Source organism: Cervus canadensis, chromosome 8, assembly GCF_019320065.1.
Source record: "Cervus canadensis isolate Bull #8, Minnesota chromosome 8, ASM1932006v1, whole genome shotgun sequence".
Taxonomy (NCBI): Eukaryota; Metazoa; Chordata; class Mammalia; order Artiodactyla; family Cervidae; genus Cervus; species Cervus canadensis.
In genome coordinates this window covers 64,847,034-64,871,205 of record NC_057393.1, presented here as the reverse complement: position 1 = coordinate 64,871,205, position 24,172 = coordinate 64,847,034, and the positions used below count along the sequence as shown (strand labels likewise).

Genomic DNA, 24,172 nt, shown 5'->3' with positions numbered 1-24,172 from the left:
AGGAAAGGCTGAGAAAGTTAATTTCTGACTTCTGACTTGGATAGGCAGGATTTTTGAGGAATTCTCTAAACACTGAAGGCTGTTTAAAGGTGTTGGGTAGTTAAAAACCATGGGGACTCTGACATGGTGGAGAGTAGTTGCAGGGTTAATTTAGATTTGAAAGTGAAGGCCTTTCTAGGGTCAAGGTACTTAAGCTGAGACCTAATGATAAGAAATCCATGTAATGATAAGGTGAAGAATATTTCAGAGGGAACAGTGAAAAGGCAGTGGTCTGGGATCAGGATGAGGGGTTGGGTCAGAAGATGGTGGATGAGCTTAGCCAACTTGAGGAACAAGGATTGCTGATATTGCCGGAGTGTGTTGAGTGAGAGGGAGTATAGTGTGAAATTACAAAAGATGGTCTTGTTTGGTTTTGTTTTGATGGAAGTTTGAAGATGCTCATGTTACTTCCCTTTTCTTCCCCTGAGATGTCCTGTTGAGAGTAGGGATGTAATTATAGATGTGGAGAAAAGAAAAATATTTCTGTGTTGCTAAACCCCATGAGCTGTTGGATATCATAGAGTGACTAAAATTATTTATATACTGTTTAGGAGGAGAATAGCATGATGTTTTTAGCAAAGATAAATACTAGAAAGACTATGTGCCAGTGAGTATTGGGATTAAACCTGTTTTCATTCCAGTGCCACAACATAGTGGGCCTTGAAAGAAATGACTTCTTTATTCCTCTTACCTTGATGTACGAGAATGGTGCTTTATACTGATAATGCATTAGCTCTAGTAACTGCTTCAGAATAGCAGAAGTCCCCAACCCCAGATAACACTGATAGATCTTTCCTGTTAATGAATTGCGTTATATAATGAAGTGAGAGAAAATTGCTTTTTAGACTACTTTTTAAAGAGAAATCAACTACAAGCCACAATAAGAAATATATTTTATATCAAGATTCAGTACATGCACATATACACAGACAAGTTAACAATCATTCTGTGAAATAATATTTAGCTTTACTACACACAATGCACTGTTTCTTTTTGTATTACACTTGTGTAAGTTTGTTGTCTATCTACTAAACTGACTTTATGACAGTTTGATAGGTCATGTCTGGAAGTTTCGAAACTACTAGCTTAGGCTAATCAAAGCTCACAAGTGAGACAAGGGTCAAATTCAGAAACTGTTCTACTACTGCACAATGGGGAAAAGGTGAAATATTTAGTATTTAGTGTGTGTGCATGCTCAGTAGCTCAGTTGTGTTTGACTCTTTGTGACCCCATGGACTGTAGTCTGCCAGACTCTTGTGTCCATGGGATTTCCCAGGCAAGAATACTGCAGTGGGTTACCATTTCCTTCTCCAGGGGGTCTTCCCAACTCAGGGATGGAACCCGCCTCTCGTGCATTGGCAGGTGGATTCTTTACCAGTGAGCTGCCTGGGAAGCCCCCGATTGAGGCATCAGCCATTACCTCAGTTATCATTGCCCACAATGCACTTCCACATGCATTATCTTGTGTGAGCTCACAAAAGTAGTACTGGAGAAATCCCCTAGGGATAGACATACAAGGAAAAGAGATTCTATCAGCTCATATTGAAACTGTGCTAAAGCCTTCTGCATGTTTAAGATAAGGACGTCGTACTCAGAAACATATGCACCTACAGGATGTGACCAGCAGATATTTTTAGAAATGACCATTAGAAGAATGCATTTTTTAAAAAAAGATGAAAAAGGTATAGTTAAAACAGTGGTTTTCAACCAGGGATGATACTTGGCAATGTCTAAAGACGTTTTTTTCTGAGCTCAAAAAACAGCTCTGATTTTCTCTTACTGGTATGTTTGGTTATACTTATTTTTCCTCAGAGTTTTTCAAAGGGAAAAAAAAATCATTTTTAAATGGCCCAAAATGTTAATAATTAAAGATTTGCAGAGAACAAACCTGTGAGAAAATAAAAATTACTACCTCATTCAGACTTGAAGTCTTTTATTCTAGGTAATCTTGTCAGTGAGCACCAGTGGAATGGATGTTGGAAGGCCATGGCTGTCTTCAACTTCAGTGTCAAGTGATAGGAATCTGTTTTTAAAAAAACAGCTTTATTGAGATATAATTTACATACCATAGCATTCACCCTTTTAAAGTATACAGCTCCATGGTTTTAAGCATATTCAGAGTTCTGCACTATTCAATCCAGAACATGTTCATCACCACAGAAAGAAATCCTGTACTCATTTGCAGTCACTCACCATTCCCTTCTATATCCATCCCCTGGTAATCACTAATTTACTTTATTATTTCTATGGATTTTCCTAATTTGAACATTTCCCTTAAATGAAGTCATACAATGCATGGGCTTTTGTAACTGATTTCTTTCACTTAACACCGTTTTTTAAAAAATTAATTAATTGTTGGCTATGCTGAGTCTTCATTGTGGTGCAGGCTTTTCTCTAGTTACAGCAAGCAGGGCCTCCTCTAGTGGCAGTTCGAGGGCTTCTGTTTGTGGCGGCTTCTCCTGTTGGGCATGGGCTCTGGGGCACTCCGGCTTCAGTAGTCGTGGCATGTGGGCTCAGTAGTTGCAGCTCCAGGCTCTGGAGCACAGGCTCAGTAGTTGTGGCTCACGGGCTTGCTTACTCCAGGGCATATGGGTCTTCCCAGGCTCGGGATCAAACTCATGTCTCCTGCGTTGGCAGGTGAATTCCTTACCACTGAACTACCAAGGGAGCCCCAACACAATGTTTTTAAAATTCATCCATGTTAAAGCATACTTTAGTACTTTTTATTGCATATTATAATTCATAGTGTTTCATTGTGTGGGTAAATTTATATATAAAAACATATTTATCCATTCATTAGTTGAATGATATTTGGGTTGTTTCCATTTTTTACTAATATGAATAATGCTGCTATGACCACTCTCATACAGGTTTTTTGTGGATGTATGTTTTCATTTCCCTTCAGTATATATCTAGTGGTAAAATTGCAGGGTCATAGGATAATTTTATGTTTAACTTTTTGAGGAACTGCCAAACTGTTTTCTAAAGAGGCTGCACCATTTATACAATCCCATCAGTAGCTTATGAATGCTCTAGTTTCTCTGCATCTTTACTGGCACTCATTATTGTCTTTTTTATTTTAACTGTGCTAGTGGGTGTGAAGTGGTATCTCTTTGTGGTTTTGATCTGCATTTCCCTAATAACTAATGGTGAATATACCTTCATGTGCTTAACTATTTGTATATCTTCTTTGGAGAAATGCCTATTCAGTCCTTAGCACAGTTTTACTTTGGGTTATTTGTCTGTCTTTTGTTGAGTTTTAAGAGTAGGGATGCATTTTAAAAACTTTACTTCATTATGAATCTATCATCCATTCATTTTTCAAACTGACAACTCAGAGAATCTTTTTTCAAAGAAGGCAGTCATGTGTCCTTTTCAGTATCTTTCAGTTTTTTAAAGCATTGGTCATAAAAAGAGTAAGTCATGTTTTTTAAAAAGTGAAATGGAGATTGTTGATGTACAGATAGATGAATGGAAGAATTTATAAAAGCATTATTAATTTTGATAAAATGTGATAGGATCTGGTGAACTGAATTAAATCCAATTAATTCCTTTGGGAATCTCATTGAGCAAGGAAGTCCTGACTGCTGCTACATGTGTCAAACAAATGCTGCTGGGTTTCTGGCATACTCCTCCAGCACATTCACTCATCAAGAATAACTTGTACCTGGTATTGCAAGATTTTGTATGTAACATGAAGATTTTATATTTAGTTTTTTAACTCTCCCCCAAAAGGAATTTGGGTATTCAAAGAATTCATAACTGGTTTAACTGGACCATTAGCATGATTTACATAGCTATCATATGTGTCATCTTTTGTAGTGGCAAATGGAGGCTTATTAAGTATATTCTTAGCTTGATTAAATTAAAGGAGAGAGCATCCATGAGAACAAAACGGCTCTTTTGATTTTTTTTCCTCTGCATTTTTTTCCTCTGAGTTTAATGAGTGTAATCTTTCAGTAAGAGCTCTTATGCCTGATTAATATTAAAAGAGAAAAAATAAACAAATAGAATATTTGTAAGGACTGCTGAGAGAAAGGTGGGGAGAGCTTACACAGACTTTGGTGCCAGACTGGGTTTCAGAAATCTACCATTTTCTCCTTGGTTGACTTTGGACAAGCCACATTAATCTCTCTAAACACTGGTCTTCTCATCTATAAAATGTGATGGATAAAGTCTACCTGGTAAGATTGTTGTAAGATAAAGTGAGGTGACAAATGTACAAGTATATAAGCTAGTGCTCAATTGATGGTACCTGCTATATTTTATGTTTCGATTTAGATAGTCTTAGTCTTATTTAACGAAATCTTGACAAGACTTTCTGATAATTTAATTTCACAGAAGGTAGACAAAGCAAATCTGGGTGTACATTTATCTTTTAAAAATTAACTTTTTAGATGCTCACCATCACTCATTATCAGAGAAATGCAAATCAAAACCACAATGAGGTACCATTTCATGCCAGTCAGAATGGCTGCCATCAAAAAGTCTACAAATAATAAATGCTGGAGAGGGTGTGGAGAAAAGGGAACCCTATTACACTGTTGGTGGGAATGCAAACTAGTACAACCACTATGGAGAACAGTGTGGAGATTTCTTAAAAAACTGGAAATAGAACTGCCATATGACCCAGCAATCCCACTGCTGGGCATATACACTGAGGAAACCAGAACTGAAAGAGAAATGTGTACCCCAGTGTTCATTGCAGCACTGTTTACAACAGTTAGGACATAGAAGCAACCTAGATGTCCATTAGCAGACGAATGGATAAGAAAGCTGTGGTACATATACACAATGGAATATTACTCAGCTATTAAAAAGAACGCATTTGAGTCAGTTCTAATGAGGTGGATGAAACTGGAGCCTATTATACAGAGTGAAGTCAGAAAGAAAAACATCAATACAGTATATTAACGCATGTATATGGAATTTAGAAAGATGGTAATGATGACCTTATATGCAAGACAGGAAAAGAGACACAGATATAAAAGAACAGACTTTTGGACTCTATGGGAGAAGGCGAGGGTGGGATTTGAGAGAATAGTGTTGAAACATGTATATCATTACCGTATGTGAAATAGATGACCAATCCAAGTTCAATGCGTAAAACAGGGCACTTCAGAGCTGGTGCACTGGGACAATCCAGAGGGATGGGATCGTGAGGGAGGTGGGAGGGGGTTCGGGGGACACATGTCCACCTGTGGCTGATTCATGTCAATTTATGGCAGAAAACGAGCACAATATTATAAAGTAATTAACCTCCAATTAAAATTAATTAATTAAAAAAATTAACTTTTTTTTTTTTCTTCCATGTGTCCAGGGCATGAACCAGGCATGGGCACAGAGCAAAAGCCAAGCTGGGATAAACAAGGAGTTGTTTTGTCCCTCACTGATATGAGACAGGCACCACCAACCAAAAAAATTAACTTTTTAATATAATGGTAAAATATGCTTGTTGAAGAAAACTTGGAAAATTATTTTGAAAGTTACATTTACAAAACTCAAAAATAGGAATCTGTGAACAGAGGCTTAAAAATGGGAATATGGTAGAAGGAAAGAAAAATCTCTCAAAACTAAGTAGTAGCAATGCTAGTTGGAAATTTTAAGAGGATTAGGAGAGGATTCTTTATAAAGATTCATGCATACTACAAGGTAAAAATTTCTTGCTTGACTCAGTTTAAAACAGACCTTTACAAAAGACCGGTGGGGAGCATATACAATCAAGAGTGACTTTAGAGTATTACAGAATGAGCTCAAATAAGAGGATACTTCTAAAGAAATGAAAACAACAAAAACATTTTTTAAACTGTGGAATAATAGGAAAAAGTAAGAATAAAATTGCTATTTATATTTAATAATGTTAAACAAATGACAGTGAAAACACAATTTCTTATCTCTTACTTACATTTCAGATAAAGAACCTCTTTTGACTTGAAGGATGAAAATGACACGAATAAAGGAGAGCCCATCTGGGAATAGTGAAGATCGTATAAGGAGAGCATAACGTTATCCCGGGGTGGGGGGAGAAATAGCTACATACATGGTAGTCAGAACTTGCACATGAAATTATCTGTGGTCTTTCAGAAATCTTAGAAAATGAGAGAAATACTGGAAAATTGAAGATGGGTCTTCTGAAAAAGAGAAGAAAGTAGATTTGCAGACCAAAGAGAAATTAGTGACACAGGCAGGATTCTAGAATAGATGATTAAAAAATGACTTTAAAAAATTATAAATGCTTACCTCTAATGGTGGGATGGTCTAGTGGTACTGACCATGATAACAGCAGACAGCGGGAACATGGCTGTAGAGGCAGACACTTTGCCTTGTCATCTTCTGTTCAGCATTTTAAAATTTACTTATTTTTTCAAATTAAACTTTTAATTTTGAGGTAATGATAGGTTCACATGCAATTATAAGAAATATTGCAGTGAGAGCCAGCTTGCTGTTTCGCCAGTTCCCCCTAATGATAACATTTTGCAAAAACTGTAGTACTGTGTCCCAGCCAGGATGGTAATATCAATACAGTCCTAAGATTTTATTAGATTTTCTACTTTAGTTTTACTCATCTGTGTGTGTGTGCATTAGTTCTATGGAATTTTATTACATGTGTAGGCTTCTGTATCCACCATTACAGTCAAGATACAAAACAATTCCATCACCATAAGGATCCTTTCTCTCCTTTTAAAATCCTACCCATCTTTCTCTCCCTATTCCCTAACACCTGGCAAAAACTATTCCGTAATCCTTTTCTCTAGGTTGGTCATTTCAGGAATGTTATATAAGTGGACTCATGCAGTATGTAACCTTTTGAAATGGGCTTTTTTCCCCCACTCAGCGCTTATCAGTGGTTCATTGCTTTTTTTCTTTATCTGGTAAAATATATATAATATAGTATTTATTTTAATCACTAAGTGTACAATTCAGAAACATTAAATACATTATCACTATACCTAAAACTTTTTCATCATCCCTCCAAATACTCTACCAATTAAATGATAATTTTCCCTTCCCCTAAGCCCCTAGTAAACTACTTTTCTTTCTGTCTGTATGAATTTGCCCATTCTAGGTACCTCATATAAGTATAACACACAATGTTTTTCTTTCTGTGTCTGGCTTATTTCATTAAGCATAATGTTCTCAGGGTCCATGTCCATTCATGTTGTAGCATGAATCAGGATTTTAGTCCTTTTTTTATAGCTGAATAGTATTTTAGTCTTCAGCATTTTTATTAATAACATGGATGAACAATTGATGACTTGCTTGCAAATCCATATAGCTGGCAATAAGTTGTATAGAAAATGTATTGTTTTTCAAAACAGAGATTGAAAATAATTAGACTGAAAGGATAGACTAAATGATCAAGATGCATTAAACATCAGTAAGTGTAAAATTCACATATGATTCCAAAAATAAGTGTTATTTTAGCTAGATGTGATGTGGTTTAACAGCAGATAACATGAAAAATACCCAAGGGGGTTTCATTAAACAGAATGTTCAGTGTGACTCCATAGTGTGATTTGAGCTCTGTTAATAGAAGCAAAGTCCAGAATAAGGAGTATGATTGTTCCAGAGTATTATGTTCATTTCTGGGTACCTTATTTTATGGATGCACTTTTAACAACAGAGATGTATTCAAGGGAGAAGCCAGAATGATCTGACAGGTAGTAGTCACTCAGTATTAGAATAAAAGCCAGTATGAAATGCTTTGGGAAGTAGTCAGGTATTGTCAAAAGATTTGTTCAAGCAGAGGCTGACTGAATACTGGCCAGGGACATTGTAAAATATTTTAGTATCTCTAGTTGGGAGTGAAGAAGGTGCTCCATCATACATACTACCTTTGTGGATCCTCAACCTTGAGATTTTGTAATTATAGAACATTGTAAGATCCTGGAGTTTAAACTTTTAATAATTGTTGTCTCTGGAGGATGAGTTGCAGGGGACTGTTACTTTCCATGTTATGTATTTCTGTATTTAATTTTAGTTTTTACATTTAGTGTGTATTACTCCATTTTTTAAAAAGCAGGAAAAGTCATAAATGTTCTTGTTTTACAAATCAACACAATACTTTAATTTTTTGAAATAGAAAATATAGTAAATTAATATAAGCATTTTTAGTGTTCAAAATTCTTTGCTTGTATTGAGAGGTGTGTGTTCACTTGGAGATTAGGTACATGATTTTTTATACCTTTGGGAGAGTGCTTTGCTTAATGCTTGCCTTTGTTCCTTTCAGTGGTTCTCTGTATGGTGACAGTGAAAGCTGGTTGGGCTTTGGCAGATCGTTCTGCATGCTCAGATTTACCTCCAGCCTCAGGTCTGGATTATTAGATAACTAAATAGTAAGATTTTGACTAATTTCTGTGAGTCATTTTCTCCCCCACTGACTCTGCTGCCTAGTACCCCTGTACTTGTAAAGAATGTTAGTTCTAAAAGGAAGTGCGAGGGGAAAAAATTGTTGCATTCTCTTAGGAAAATACTTCCTTGTAATCCAGACGTGTTTTGTTTTCTCTCAAATGGTTCTGTTTTATCCCTTGGAGACCAAGGACCAACCCTTTTTGCTTGTTGGGAGAGAAGGATTATGACCAATATTTGCCTCCTGGAGATGTTTTGGGAGAAATGTTGCTAAGCTGCCTTAATAAATAAGTTGTAAACAAAAACTCTGAGCTACCCCCCTCCCCCCATTATTATCTTAATAAATTTTAGCTTTGGATTTTAATGTTTTAAATGCTGCTGTTCTCTCAAGTACTTAAAAAATCTGTAACACTTGTCAGGAAAGAGATTTATTACCATACTTCCTTTGCCTTAGCCTAACAGTACCCTTTTGATGATTTTTAGGCCAAGAATTTAGCAATTAAGTGGTAGATTATCTTGGATATTGTTGAAAGATGTCAACATGTTGTTTGGTGTTAGAAACCATAGTATAGGAAGAAATGGTTCTGTTAGCGTTTGATCATAGTGCTTTCACAGACTGGTTGCTTTCAATGTTTATGAAAAGTTTCTATAAGAATTTGCTAATAATTCACTGTGTTGTTATGTAAAGCTTCTTAGTCATGTTACTGAAGCATACAGGATGTTTGATTTGTGGCTTACACTCTAAATGGCCACAAACATTTTTCTTGAAAATAACTTGCTTTTTCCAAACTTCAGGAATTCTTCCGTTGTTACCCACAGTAGTGGAAAGTCCAACTTTCCAGTCATGATTTGATTCTCAGAGATGTTAAAGAGTAACTGTCTTAAAAGTAAGAAAACAAAGAAGGCTGATGACTAATGTAACAGTAGGAACTTTCTGTTAGAGCAGGATAGAAACAAAAGTGGTAAAATGGATGAGTAGAAACCTCAATGTGAGAAATACGTATTCAAGAAAAATACTTATTTAAGAAAAAACCAACTTATTCTGTACCTTCCATGTAAAGACCCACATTGCTAAGCCTTGGCCCCAGACCTCATATAGCACACAATCTTAATTGTAAAAGATTTCATAATTTAAAACTTGAGAGGATAAGGGAAGCAACCCTTTGTGAATTCCATGGAGGAAACTTGTTGGTGTTTTCCTCTTTTCTGGTTCTTATCTTTTTACCTGAATTTTAAAAGTGGGCAGTCCCTGGACATAGGCTTCAGGTGCAGCAAGCTGTTGATTATATGACTAACAATTCCTTATTGTTCTCCTACTTGTAAGTTGGCATGGGAGTAGGTATAAGTAGTGGTATAGATGGGGGTTATCTGTAGGTACTGTAGTACCTATAATCTGCTGCTTGCTGCTTTAGTAATTGTGAGGACTTGTAGACCTCTGGGAGTTAGTGCAGCTGGAGAAATCCTGTAATAATTTAAAAGAATGAGAAAGCTTTAGGCTAGAACTGGGGACAGAGTTATAGTCTGTTATAAATAAAACCACTGGAAAGCTTTCTGACTCTGTTAATGGAATAAAGCTTATAATTATAGTAATCAAAAAGTTTTTCTGAGGAAGATAGAGGGGAGGAAAGGAGTAAAGTTTTATAAGTAAGTACCCTGGGGCACTGAAAAATTCTTCTCATTCATCCCTCCTTTAGTTGTATGTACAACGAATCAAAAATAGCCTCATGGAGTAGGGAATAGCACCAGTCATATATAGTAATAAAGTAGTGTGTACCCATGTGCCAGATTTAGCTTTCAGGCTGAGCAGACTTTAGAAAAGACTCTACTTTTTCCTCTGGTTTGTGCTGTTTGTTTTAGGTGAAATGGGACAAAAAGGCAAAGCCTTTCTAGAAAGTTTATCCTAAGCAAGGAAATGTGGATTTTTAATTTGTCTTGAAAAAGGAAATGTTGAGTACTGATAGCCAGAGTGTTGACATCCTAGCTTCATGTTTCAGTAGTTCAGGGTTATAAATAACATACCATAAGGACATAAGGAAATGTTATACGGAACTTGTAATTTCTTATCTGTGGAAGTTCTGTGTTTGCTACACAGTTTTTAATAGTCACCCTTCTGCTTAAACTCTTTTGCCTGTTACCTGGAGAGTAAAGCTTAAAATTTGTGAACTTTGGTATTAAAAGTCTTTTCATGGTGTGAACCAAGTGTGATCTTCCAGGTTCATCTTTTGCCTTCTCTCCCTTTAGGAACCTAGACTTTTGCTGTGCTAGATTCCTGAGACATGCCTTGTGGTTCTCTTTGTTCATGGCCTCTTTTTATGTTGATTGTCCTTCTGAACGTTTCTACCCATCAAAATGTTGTTCGTTCTTCAAGGCTCCAGCTCTTTATTCAAGGCCCCAGTAATTTATACTGTTGTTAGATAGAATGCCCCCTCATTATTATGTTCAGCTAGAGCCAAAAGCATTTTGGGATATGTATTGGAAGACAGGTAATATCTGCTCTTAGTGTAAATACTTAGGCTTGAATGTCGTGCCACTATGATAGGCTGCTCATAGTTGAGGCACAGGAAATTTTTTTAGGTTACTGAAGTTGGAACTGTAAATTGGAGTGTCTAGGAGTAACTTTCCTTAAAATTTTTTTGACTACTAATGACTTGTTGCTGTAAAAGAAAAGGCTAGAATGAGTATACATTGAAGTCCATACTCAGATTTGAGATAGACCATTCCGTTTTATATACTTTAAAAATAACACTTGAAATTATGCTTAGCATAATTTGAATCTTGTTAAATTATATTGTGTCAAGTACAGTTTTTTTTTTTCCAAGTAGGGTTTTAAAAAATCTGTAGTGTTGGGAATTGGAAAGGTGATAAAGTCAGACTATATATATGCCTATTTTCTTTGAATTCTAGCTAAAAGGTGTTAATTTCAGTTGTAGGCAAATTTAGCATGTTAATAGCCTTCCTTGCTGCAGTTCCTTCAGGCTGCTCTGTTTATGAAATAGAGGAAAAATTTCCATTTTAAAGAAAGCTGACTTCTTCTGCTCCTGTAGTCTGACTTTTTGCAATGTAGAGCTTGGTGGGGGGTGGGGCGGGGGAGGCAGCAGTGTGGTTATTTAGCCTCTTTGTTCTTAGTAGGCTAGGCTTAGTATATGAAGTTAACCAAGTGGAAACAAAATTTTTTATTGTTATTTTGCTTTGAATCTGTCAGTGTTTTTTTCTCCTTGTTGTATTTTAATTAATAATAGCTCTCTTGCTTACTATTCTATAGCCAGCTGGAAAAGTGTGCTCTCTCTCATGATTTCCCTTCTGGTGTGAAGCTTTTTCTTCTGTTACCTCAAAATAGCAAATTCCATAGTTCATGGCTAATCGTAACAGTGAAATGTGTTGAAATAACTTTTAGGAATGATTTTCCCCAAATAAAACTTCTTATTCATTGGTCGTCTTAGAATTTCTGGAACGACCAAACTTCAGAATTATGATTTTTTAGTTCTACATTTCTCTCTAACCTCTGACTCCTTTCTGTATGCATATCGTATGTATTATTTGTTTTCTTGATTTCTGACTTTGATTGCAGCGAGGTCATAAAAGCTGATGTAGTACAAGGGTGAGTCCAAGCCAGCAGGTCCTGTGAGTCATTTGCTCCTTTGCCTGGACAGCCAGTGTGTTGCTCTTAGGTGAGGTCATCTCTCTTCATGAACTGTCAGGACAGATACTTTAATCTGGTTGTGGCAGTGGGGAGATGAGAGCATGGTTCTGAGAGAGAAGAGTTTTTAAATTAGATAGGCAAAGACTTAGTAGATGTGTAAAATAGTTTCTGGTTATGTTTGGCATAATGTGGACTGTTCCAGCATATTTCAGTAGTTGTTAATAAAATAAATCATGTATTCATATGTTTAATTATATACACAATTAACTACCTTCCCCCTCCCCCCCCACCTCAAATACAACAGTTAATGAGTTTAATAATCAAGCATGTAACTGGTCATAACTGAATATAGGTTTCAATGTTGTGTTGTTGATTAACTGCTAAGTTGTGTCTGACTCTTTTGCAACCCCAGACTCCTCTGTCCATGGGATTTTCCAGGCAAGAAAACTGGAGTGGGTTGCCATCTCCTCCTCTAGGGGATCTTCTCGACCCAGGGATTGAACCTATGTCCCCTGCATTGCAGGCAGATTGTTTACTGCTGAGCCACTGGGGATGCCCTATAGGTTTCAAAAGGCATAAACAAATTACATAAAAAATGTCCCTGTAATTTATAGCCATTCACTGCAAAAGATAAACATCTAGAAATAGTCTTTTGAAAGTGGAAGGTATTTTTGTACCAGATGGAATGAAAGGCATCTGTACTGTGAGAAGATTGTCCATGTTCCCTGTGGTCAGTGGTCACCACTGTTGACATTTCCTGTGTCATGCTTCCAAATTGACTGTGGTTTGTAGATTATTTGTATCTAAAAGTGTGTTTGATTAATCTTCTTGTTTCTGCTTGTTTCTGTTTTTTTCTGTGTACTCTGTCCATCTTTGTTGTCATAGAGGTTTCTTCAGACTTGCAATTTAATTTATACTCTGTTGCATTACCATTTTTCCTTAGAGGTTTTCAGCATGTTTTTATACATTTCAGCCGCCTTTTAGACTTCTAGGCCTTTTAATAAGTAAATAGTGCTCAGAAATGAACAATTTTATAAGAAATGAAACTCTTATAGTCACAACCTACTGGTCACCACTGGTCACTGTTTTATTTATAAATTAATAGCCATCATTTTCATGTGTACATTGAGTGCTTACCTATTCATTAACTGAAGTCACTGTGTGAAAACTCTAGCTAGTAGGGTTCGTATAGGACACAATGGTTCATATGGACACAGGGTTCATATAGGACATACAAATGTCTTGCCCAACAACTTCCACATATATGGGTATGCCTAATAACAAAGAGCCATTAATTATAAAGAATCTGTTGGCCATGCCAGGGCTGTGAATAATTTTTAGGGAGTGACTTTACCTATTGGCGCAGATAGAAAGCACCAGAGAACCTGGGTTAGGAAAGGTCGTTCTCTTGAAGACAGGGTTAGAATGGCTGCTTGCTCTTTGGACAATTCCTGAGCTGATTTTTAAGGGATACAAAACTGTAAATATTACTGGAGATTTTATTCAAGTCAGGAAGTCAGAGAAAGGGAAGAAACAAATTCTTTATATTTGGCTTTGGTGTTAGATGTATATGTATGTATGAGTATGTTTGAGTGGCTGGAGGGTGGGTGTTGAGGGTGGGGAATCGGGGTGGGAGGAGAGAGTGTGAATATGAGAATGAGCCACTTGGTCACCACATGATGTTTCATGGTCTTGCCTGGAGATTAGCTATCTGGAGAAATGTTTCTTAATCCCCTTTAATGTAAACGTCTTTATGAGGGGAAGATGGTAAACTTTGCTACAGTGCATTCCTTTATTCACTCAGAAGTATTTATACTTAGTACCTTCTGTGTATCAGGCACTGTTTCATCATTGGAAGCTTTTCTCTTTCTGTACTTCTTCCTTTGATGCTGTGGTTCAGCTGCTCAATCGTTTCCGACTCTTTGTGACCCCATGGACTGCAGCACTCCAGGCTTCGCTGTCCTTCACCATCTCCCAGAGCTTGCTCAAACTCTTGTCCACCGAGTTGATGATGCCATCCAACCATCTCATCCTCTGTCGTCCCCTTCTCCTCCTGCCTTCAGTCTTTCCCAGCATCAGTGTCTTTTCTAATGAGTTAGCTCTTTGCATCAGGTAGTCAAGGTATTGGAGTTTCAGCTTCAGCATCAGTCCTTCCAGTGAATATTCAGGGTTGATTTCTTTTAGGATTGATTGATTTGATCTCCTTGCTGTCCCAGGGGCCCTCAAGAGGTGGAGAGGGAGGTGGGAGGGGGGATCGGGATGGGGAACACATGTCAATCCATGGCTGATTCATGTCAATGTATGACAAAAACCACTACAATATTGTAAAGTAATTAGCCTCCAACTAATAAAAATAAATGAAAAAAAAAAGTACTTGATTCAAAAGGAAAAAAAAGAGTCTTTTCCTACACCACAGTTCAAAAGCATCAATTCTTTGGTGCTCAGCCTTGTTTATGGTCCAACTCTCTCATTCATACATGACTACTGGCAAAACCATAGCTGTGACTATACGGACCTTTGTCGGCAAAGTAGTGCCTCTGCTTTTTAATACGCTGTCTAGGTTTGTCCTAGCTTTTCTTCCAAGGAGCAAGTGTCTTTTAATTTCATGGCTGCAGTCACTATCTGCGGTGATTTTGGAGCCCCCCCAAAATTAAAGTCTGTCACTGTTTCTGTTGTTTCCCCATCTATTTGCCATGAAGTGATGGAACCGGATGCCATGATCTTCATTTTTTGAATGTTGAGTTTAAGCCAGCTTTTTCACTCTCCTCTTTCACTTTCATCAAGTGGCTCTTTAGTTCTTCTTTGCTTTCTGCCTTAAGGTGGTGTCATCTGCATATCTGAGGTTATTGGTATTTCTTCCAATCTTGATTCTAGTTTGTGCTTCATCCAGCCTGGCATTTTGCATGATGTACTCCTCATGTAAATTAAATAAGCAGGGTGACAATATACAGCCTTGATGTACTCCTTTCCCAGTTTGGAACCAGTCTCTTGTTTCATGTCTGGTTCTAACTGTTGCTTTTTGACCTGCATATAGTTACCTCAGGAGGCAGGTAAGGTGGTCTGATATTCCAGTCTCTTTAAGAATTTCCCAGTTTGTTGTGATCCACACAGTCAAGGGCTTTAGCATAGTCAGTGAAGCAGAAGTAGATGTTTTTCTGGAATTCTCTGGCTTTTTTGATGATCCAACGGATGTTGGCAATTTGATCTCTGGTTCCTCTGCCTTTTCTAAATCCAGCTTGAACATCTGGAAGTTCTTGGTTCACTTGTTCCTTTAAGGTGCTATGTAAGTCATAATTCTGCTTCTGGAAGCTTGCAGTATAAGTTGTATGATATATTGGTTTATGAATTTAGAGGCAGATGAAAGAAACTTTAACAAAAGAGATTGATTTCATATTATCACCTAGAAAGGAGGATGCTCTTGTTGTGAAGAAATCATGAAAGATTTGGAATATCCATGACAGAATTTAAGACAACTCATTATACTTGAAAATAACCCTTGTTCTATATAGTAGCTTTACCATACTTGACGTTCTGTTGGTGCATGATGGAAGCTGAATCTGAGAAGCTAAGCCAACATGTTGTTCTGTAATATGATTAAACTCTGTGGCTCTTTCCAGTCATTTGTTTTTTGTTGGTAATGCTGTAATTCACCTTTTTCTCATCTTTCCTTTGACAGTCTTATATATGTATTTTTTGTTTGTTTGTTTTTATTGTCTTTTGAAAATTGTTGTTTAGCCACCAAGTCATGTTTGAGTTTTTGTGACCCCATGGCTTGTAGCCAAGGCTTCTCTGTCCATTGGATATTCCAGGCAAGAAAAACTGGAGTGGGTTTCCATTTCCTTCTCCAGGGAATCTTACTGATCCAGGAATCAAACCTGCATCTCCTGCATTGGCAAGAGGATTCTTTACCACTGAGCCACCAGGGAAGCCCATTTGAAATTTGTTTTAGCCCAATTTCTTTTATTAATAAACCCACCCTTAATATAGAAAGTATTTCTATATAAATTTTTCTTTGTATTATGTAATGACTATCTTATGACTTTATTCCTCCCATCCTAGATCTAAAGAAGCATTTTGGTACCTCATTGTGGTTTTGATTTGCATTTCTCTAATAATATATATGGAATTTAGAAAGGTGATAACGATAACCCTATATGCAAAACAGAAAAAGAGACACAGAAATACAGAACAGACTTTTGAACTTTGTGGGAGAATGTGAGGGTGGGATATTTCAAAAGAACAGCATGTATACTATCTATGGTGAAACAGATCACCAGCCCAGGTGGGATGCATGAGACAAGTGCTCCGGCCTGGTGCACTGGGAAGACCCAGAGGAATCGGGTGGAGAGGGAGGTGGGAGGGGGGATCGGGATTGGGAATACATGTAAATCCATGGCTGATTCATATCAATGTGTGACAAAACCCACTGGAAAAAAAGAAATAATAAAATAAATAAATTAAAAAAAAAAAAAGAAGCATTTTGTTGCTGTTGTTGTTTTGTCTGTCTTTATTTTTGTATGGTTAACATTAGCATTAACATGATGTTCCTACTTAGTGACAGACCAAGTGCAGACTTGATCAATGGACTGATTTCATTTTGCCAACTAGTTCCTTAAATCCAGAAGGATTTGGTGAGGAGGAGAAGATACTAGAATTTTTGGCTGACTGGTCACAACTTTGAGACAGAAAGTGAAATGAAACTGCAAGGCTGGTGGTGGTTCAAAAATCACAGGCCCCCTCTTTTTCTTAAAAACGTCTCGTTCATACCAGATTCCTTTGAGCTACAGTGCAGATTTCTTTCTGCAAGGCCTGAGTTTTATTGGAGAGTGTTGGAAGAATGTTCAGATAGACCTCTGGGTCAACAGATAGTCCCCAGATCACTAGTTGAAATTTCACGTTATCTTTTAGCCACTGGGTATTTGGTTTATAAGTTTTCTCTCCTTAAAGTGACTTGCCCCTCTTTTGGATTTGCGTAATAAGATCTGCGGGTTTCCCTGGTGACTCAACGGAAGAGAATCCACCTGCCAAGCAGGAGATGCAAGCTCATTTCCTGGGTGGGGAAGATCATTCCCTAGAGAAGGAAATGGCAACCCACTCTAGTATTCTTGCCGGGTAATCCCATGGACAGAGGAGCCTGGTGGGCTATAGTCTATGGGGTCGCAAAAGAGTTGGATGCCACATAGCAACAACAACAAGATCTGCAAATAAGTATTTCATGTTAATATTATAAAATAATTTTTGTGGTTAGTCTAGATGAGTTAAAAATATATAAAATTGAAGAGCTTATGGACAACTTAAAACAGTTTAATTCAGTTTTCTAAGCAAGCAGGTTTATATCTAAAGACTCAAATTCTGTTTACCTAGAGGTATACTTAGTTTTTCTTCCCATAGAACAAATGTTATTTAGTATTTTATACACAAACAGTTACCATAGTAACTGTACTTTTTGTCACAAGAACTTAGCAAACACAGATATTTTGTAAAATAGTATCCTCACAATGAGAGTCTTTTTTCTTATTTTAAAGGTTTTTTATTTTTTTAACTGTACCATATACCATAATATTTTACATGCCTAGAATTTCTCACCATAGTCTCAGTATTTTCTTGTGAAAGTCTATAGTCACACTTGGCTGAGTAGCTATTAAATTTTTTTTAAGCTGTGGTACAATGTACATAATTTCCAGGTGCCTTCCAATGCAGGAGCTGCAGGAGACTCGGGTTCCGTCCCTTGTTCCTCGTAGAGAAGATCCCCTGGAGGAAGAAATGGCAACCCTCTCTAGTATTTTTGCCTGGAAAATTCCATGGACAGAGGAGCCTGGCAGACTGCAGTCCTTGGGGGTTGCAAAGAGTTGAACATGACTAAGCATGCACACACGCACAATATATATTTAAAATTTACCATTTTAATAATATTTAAGTGTACAATTCAGTGACATTAAATACATTGACATTGTCGTGAACTATCACCACTGTCTATCTACAAAACTTTTTCATCATTCCATGCTGATAGCTATTTTTAATGTTTTTAGTGGAAGGGCATCCCACCTAGTTCTACCTGTATTTTGTTTCCTTGCATCTGATACTAGTGTGCAGTCGTATTTCCATCTTCTCAGTTATTTTCTCAGCAAATATTTATCGAGCACCTTCTGTGTACTAGTAGGGCATGGAACCTAATGGTGTAACCGTTGGCTATAACAGTCAACTATACACTAGCATAGCTATAGTGATTTTCAAAAATCAGAAGAAGCCTCCATAAAATGCTTGAATATGGCCAGACTTGAAAGAAAAAAATACTTGAGCAGAAGCTCCAAGTTACATCACATATCTGGAGAATCCAATTTTTTGTGGTTGTTTAAAAAAAGAAAACTTTTCTACAGTAGATTTTTAGTTAAATTTAAGTGTCAAAGAGACATAAGTGTCCTGTTACCTGTATAAATATTACTTCCCTTTTAAATTGGATAAATCTTTCTCTAGAGAGATGTATCATTTTGAATTATATTTATTGAAGCTCTGTCCTATAAGTCTAAAGTCCATTATTTTTAGGTCTCCTATTTATTCTAGGATATGTAATAAGATTCAGTGTTTGAAGTATCTTAAATTGCCTCCAAACAGAGATTATGCTAGCAACTTTGGAGATTTTTATGCTATATTTATAACTGTAATGTCAGGAGCCATCTGAAATTAATACCAGTTTGGTATAATTGCTACCATGTAAGGTAAGCCAGGATACAGGAGAAATAATTTATTTTGTTCTAGTAATACCAACTCTGAGATATCAAGACTTGTCAGTATATAGGGGATTGGGCGGGGCCTAATGTTTTTTTTTTTATCATTTATTTAGAAGTTTGGTAAACTCTTCATGGTAGGTTATGAAGCATGAAATTATTTGAAATTTGAAACTTTAAAGGGAATTCTGAACCCAATAATGAAACTGTTTAGGCTTTTTCAGCCTACATCTGGAGATGTGACCAAAATTAGGTAAAAATATAAACTAAAAAAAAAAAAAAAAAGAAAAGTTGGGGAGCAGATACAGAACAAAGTGTTTTGGGGTAATAGTTTGAGCTTATTTTTGTTTGAACTCAGGTTGCCTCCTATATGCTGTATTTAGTCTATGTACATGGCCCAGGTTTTGTTTCCTCATCTGGCATTGTGCTCTGCTATGGAGGTAGATTTCCCAAGCTGTTATTGTGGTCTTAAATCTGTGGTTGGTTGCTTTGATATATTTCAGAGATTGCACAGTGCCTCGACAAATAGTTAAGAATATTCCTTGAACCAGCAATTTTTAAAAAGAAGGAAAGAAAAACCAAAAGAAAAAAAAAGTGAGGAGTATTACATTAAGAAATATTACAAGTTTTGCTCTGCTTTTCATTTTAGAAATCTTTTAAGAAATTCTTTTAGAAATCTTTTAAGAAGAGTGTACTGCTTGTTATTGTAGAGTAACAAGGACTGTTCTTGTTACAGATAATTTTGTTGCTTAGGAACTTTCTGTGCCCCTGCAAAGACTTTACAACTATCTCAGTAATACGCCTGCTATTGTTATTTTGAAAACTATTATGGAAACACATCAAAACAGTCTATTATAGGTCTGTTCAATAGAAATATGATGCAGCATGTATGTAATTTAAAACTTTTTAGTAGCCACATTAGAAAAGGTAAAAAGAAGCAGGTGAAAAAAATTGAGTTATTGGGGGTACTCAGTCCACAAAATCTTACCACACAGCTCAGTAATCATGTGACTAATAGCAGTTGTAAAACAGTGTATGTCTGTTGTCTTATTCTGTTTATCCCATCAGATTTGTTACCAAAGAATGATAGCAAATATTAACCTTTTCCTATCCAGTGAGCTGTCCAAAGGGTGGATGACAAGGAGGTATAAGGAGTCTGGGTAGTTCATTCCCAGAGGAAGTAGGTTCATTGCTTTGGATAGATTTTAAAAGAAAGATATACTTACTAGTCCATGTTTGTTATAGTCTCAAGAAATAATTGTAATTTGAAACCTGGTTTTTCTTTGTGAATGATATCACGATAAAGAAACAGAGGTAAACTTTCCATCTGGAGATACAACATATTGGAGTCATTTAGCTTCCTTAAAATTTGGCAAATAGTATCCTCAATTGTAATAAAAAGTACTGGCCTTTGATAAAGAATTTGTAGTATGTATGCATACTGCATGTGTATGCAATGGAATGTTACTCAACCATACAAAAGAATGAAATTTTGCCATTTGGAACATCATGGATGGACCTGGGGAATATTATGCTTAGAAAAATAAGAGAAAAACAAATACTGTATGTTTTCACTTACATGTGGTATCTAAACACTAAGCAAAACAAAACAGACTTATAGAAACGAAGACCAAACTAGTGGTTACCAGAGGAAAGAGGTATGGGGGAGGGGTGAAATAGGTGCTTCCTTCAGAGCTCAGTTGGTAAAGAGTCTGCCTGCAATGCAGGAGAAAAGGGAAAGTGAAGTCGCTCAGTCGATGTCCGACTCTTTGTGACCACATGGACTGTAGCCTACCAGGCTCCTCCATCCATGGGATTTTCCAGGCAAGAGTACTGGAGTGGGTTGCCATTTCCTTCTCCAGGGGATCTTTCCAACCCAGGGGTTGAACCTGGGTCTCCCGCATTGCAGGCGGGCGCTTTACCGCCCGAGCCACCAGGGAGGCAATTCAGGAGACCCTGGTTCAATTCCTGGGTCAGGAAGATCCCCTGAAGAATGGATAGGCTGCCCACTCCAGTATTCTGGCCTGGAGAATTTCATGGACTGTATAGTCCATGGGGTTGCAAAAAGTCGGACATGACTGATTGACTTTCACTTTCAAAATAGGTGAAGGGGAGTAAGAGGTTGAAAACTGCTAAGAATAAAATAAGTAAATTACAAGGATGTAATGTACAGAACAAGGAATATGGCCAATATTTTATAATAACTTTGGGGGGTATGATCTATAAAAATATCAAATTACTATATTGTACACATGAAACTAACATAAAAGTGTGAGTCAACTAAATTTCAATGTTTTTAAAAAAAGCAACTGGCTTCTCTACACTGTTAAGTGTTGGGGTCCTTTAATGGACCAGAACCTGGTGGTCCGGAGTCGAGGATGAGAAAGTGAAAGAAGGAAAGAGGCTAATATTCCCTGGGTTACACAGCTGTCATTTACGCTCCAGGGAATCAGCCAGAAATAGAGAGATAGAGAGAGAAAGAAAGCCACGGGGACCCAAGCTCTAATGGAGCAAAGGTGCTTTATTGAATTCTGTAAGAGTATATATACCAGTAGCTTCTTTAGATGAAGATGAATAGACCAGGCTTTACAAGTTTACCAAGGAAGCAAGGAGCAATAGAGGCCATAAGGCCAAAAGGCGATCCATAAAAAAAGAGTGTTCCCCTTTCACCAAATGGAAAAGCTCATGAAGGAAATCCTATGCAAGCATCCCATATCTTTGATTTCCGTCCTGGGAGAGGCTTGCCTGTTCTTCTAGCCCCTGACAGGGACTGATAAGGAACAGAGGGCTCAAGAGAGATAGGAAACAGCACACAGGAATCTTACTGATAAACATTCCCTGACATTAAATACCTTTAAAATGAGAATAGAGACATGGGTAGAGATTTTAAATAGGTAATTTGTTTTTTTTCAGCATAACTAAGAGTTTTTCCTGTGATATTAAATCTGAGGGTGTGGATTCACTAGAGTTTTAGGATATTTGTAGAATCCTAAGAAGAGGATTTTATTAGCTATAATTGACCAAATAAGTAACTATAACACATTAGATTAATTAAATTCATTTTTCCTGTCTTTCAAAAAAAAAAAAACCAACCTGGTGTAAGGGCTTCTCTTTGTAGGTCTCCTTTCTGTTTCTTGGTAATTCGTAGGAATTGTGAATTAGATTCCTAAAGGAAAATGGGTTAAGGGTAGTATGGCCATATAATTCATTGTCTGAACTCAGCACCTTTAACGTGAAAGTTCAGTTCAGTTCAGTCACTAGTGTCCAACTCTTTGCGACTCCATGAATCGCAGCACGCCAGGCCTCCCTATCCATCATCAACTCCTGGAGTTTACTCAAACTTATGTCCATCGAGTCAGTGATGCCATCCAGCTATCTCATCCTCTGTTGTCCCCGTCTCCTCCTGCTCCCCAATCCCTCCCGGCATCAAGGTCTTTTCCAATGAGTCAACCCTTCGCATGAGATAGCCAAAGTATTGGAGTTTCAGCTTCAGCATCGGTCCTTCCAATGAATACCCAGGACTGATCTCATTTAGGATGGACTGGTTGGATCTCCTTGCAGTCCAAGGGACTCTCAAGAGTCTTCTCCAACACCACAGTTCAAAAGCATCAATTTTTCGGCGCTCAGCTTTCTTCACAGTCTGACTCTCACATCCATACATGACCATTGAAAAAACCATAGCCTTGACTAGCCTGGACCTTTGTTGGCAAAGTAATGTCTCTGCTTTTTAATATGCTCTCTAGGTTGGTCATAACTTTCCTTCCAAGGAGTAAGAGTCTTTTAATTTCATGGCTGCAGTCACCATCTGCAGTGATTTTGGAGCCCCAAAAAATAAAGTTTGTCACTGTTTCCACTGTTTCCCCAGCTATTTGACATGAAGTGATGGGACCAGATGCCATGATCTTAGTTTTCTGAATGTTGAGCTTTAAGCCAGCTTTTTCACTCTCCTCTTTCACTTTCATCAAGAGGCTTTTTAGTTCCTCTTCACTTTCTGCCATAAGGGTGGTGTCATCTGCATATCTGAGATTATTGATATTTCTCCTGGCAATCTTGATTCCAGCTTGTGCTTCTTCCAGCCCAGCGTTTCTCATAATGTACTCTGCATATAAGTTAAATAAGCAGGGTGACAATATACAGCCTTGATGTACTCCTTTTCCTATTTGGAACCAGTCTGTTGTTCCATGTTTAGTACTAACTGTTGCTTCCTGACCTGCATACAGGTTTCTCAAGAGGCAGGTCAGGTGGTGTGGTATTCCCATCTCTTTCAGAATCTTCCACAGTTTATTGTGATCCACACAGTCAAAGGCTTTGGCATAGTCAATAAAGCAGAAATAGATGTTTTTCTGGAACTCTCTTGCTTTTTCAGTGATCCAGTGGATGTTGGCAGTTTGATCTCTGGTTCCCCTGCCTTTTCTAAAACCAGCTTGAACATCTGGAAGTTCATGGTTCACGTATTGCTGACGCCTGGCTTGGAGAATTTTGAGCGTTACTTTACTAGCGTGTGAGATGAGTGCATTTGTGACCGTGAAAGTAGGTGGTGTTAATACTTATGTCAGGACAGCAGGTGTTAAACCAGAGCTGTCCCAGGCAGATTGGGACAGATAGTCACTGGAGTTAAAGGGCAGTGTTATAGCTTTGCTACCTTCTCTTTAGGCAACCCTAGTATGCTGTGGAAAGTGAATTCATGGAAGTTTTCACCGTTGATGTCCTGATCTGTTGGTGGAGTCTCCATCCCAGGAATTAGATAATTTTTTATTCAGGGAACACTGAAATTGAGAAGATGAATGAGAAGGAAAAGAGAAAGAATTTTAATTTAATAGACTGGCAATATCTCCTATCCCTGCAAGAAAGTTTTGTAAGCATGAAACCATTGTAACAGAAAAAATTCCTTTTAATTGTGCAAATTATTGCCTTTAAATTCTATGTTAACTTCATAAAGCAAGTACAAAAACTGGGTACTTCCTAAGCAAATTTTGTTTTAAGACATTGATTATATATTTGATTTTTATTCTTCAGTGCCCATATTTAGGCTTTTGTTAACCATTTTTGAGGAAGATGTCATAGTATTTATGTGGATGGCCATCTAACGCATGATCTGCTGGCCTTTTATGTATAAAAGATAAATGATATATGATGTCATAAATCTCAGATATACATCTCTCAGGAGAGGAGCTTCATTTTTTTTTTATCAGAAGTTTAAGGATTATATATAATAAAATTGGGTTTTTGAAGTGTATATTTATTTGAATTTTACACACATGTAGATTTGTGTAACCACCTCAGTAATCAGAATACCAGTTTCATCATCTCAAAAATTCTCTTGTGCTTTCTGTTGTACTCAAGCCCTCCTCTCACCCCTAACCCCTGGCAACCTTTGATCTGTTTTCTGTTCCTATACTTTTGCCTTTTGCAGATTTTC

The 24,172-nt window shown here is 37.2% G+C and overlaps 1 protein-coding gene and 1 non-coding gene across 3 annotated transcripts in view; one reads left to right on the top strand and one right to left on the bottom strand.

Moving 5' to 3' along the window:
• The window catches only part of MCU (mitochondrial calcium uniporter), a 209,170-nt gene that overhangs the window by 39,099 nt on the left and 145,899 nt on the right, over positions 1 to 24,172 (top strand). The gene's annotated exons all lie outside the window — the stretch shown is intronic.
• LOC122446931 lies at positions 5,348 to 5,483 on the bottom strand. Its single transcript, XR_006271073.1, has one exon. It is a non-coding gene; the product is annotated as a small nucleolar RNA SNORA48 (small nucleolar RNA).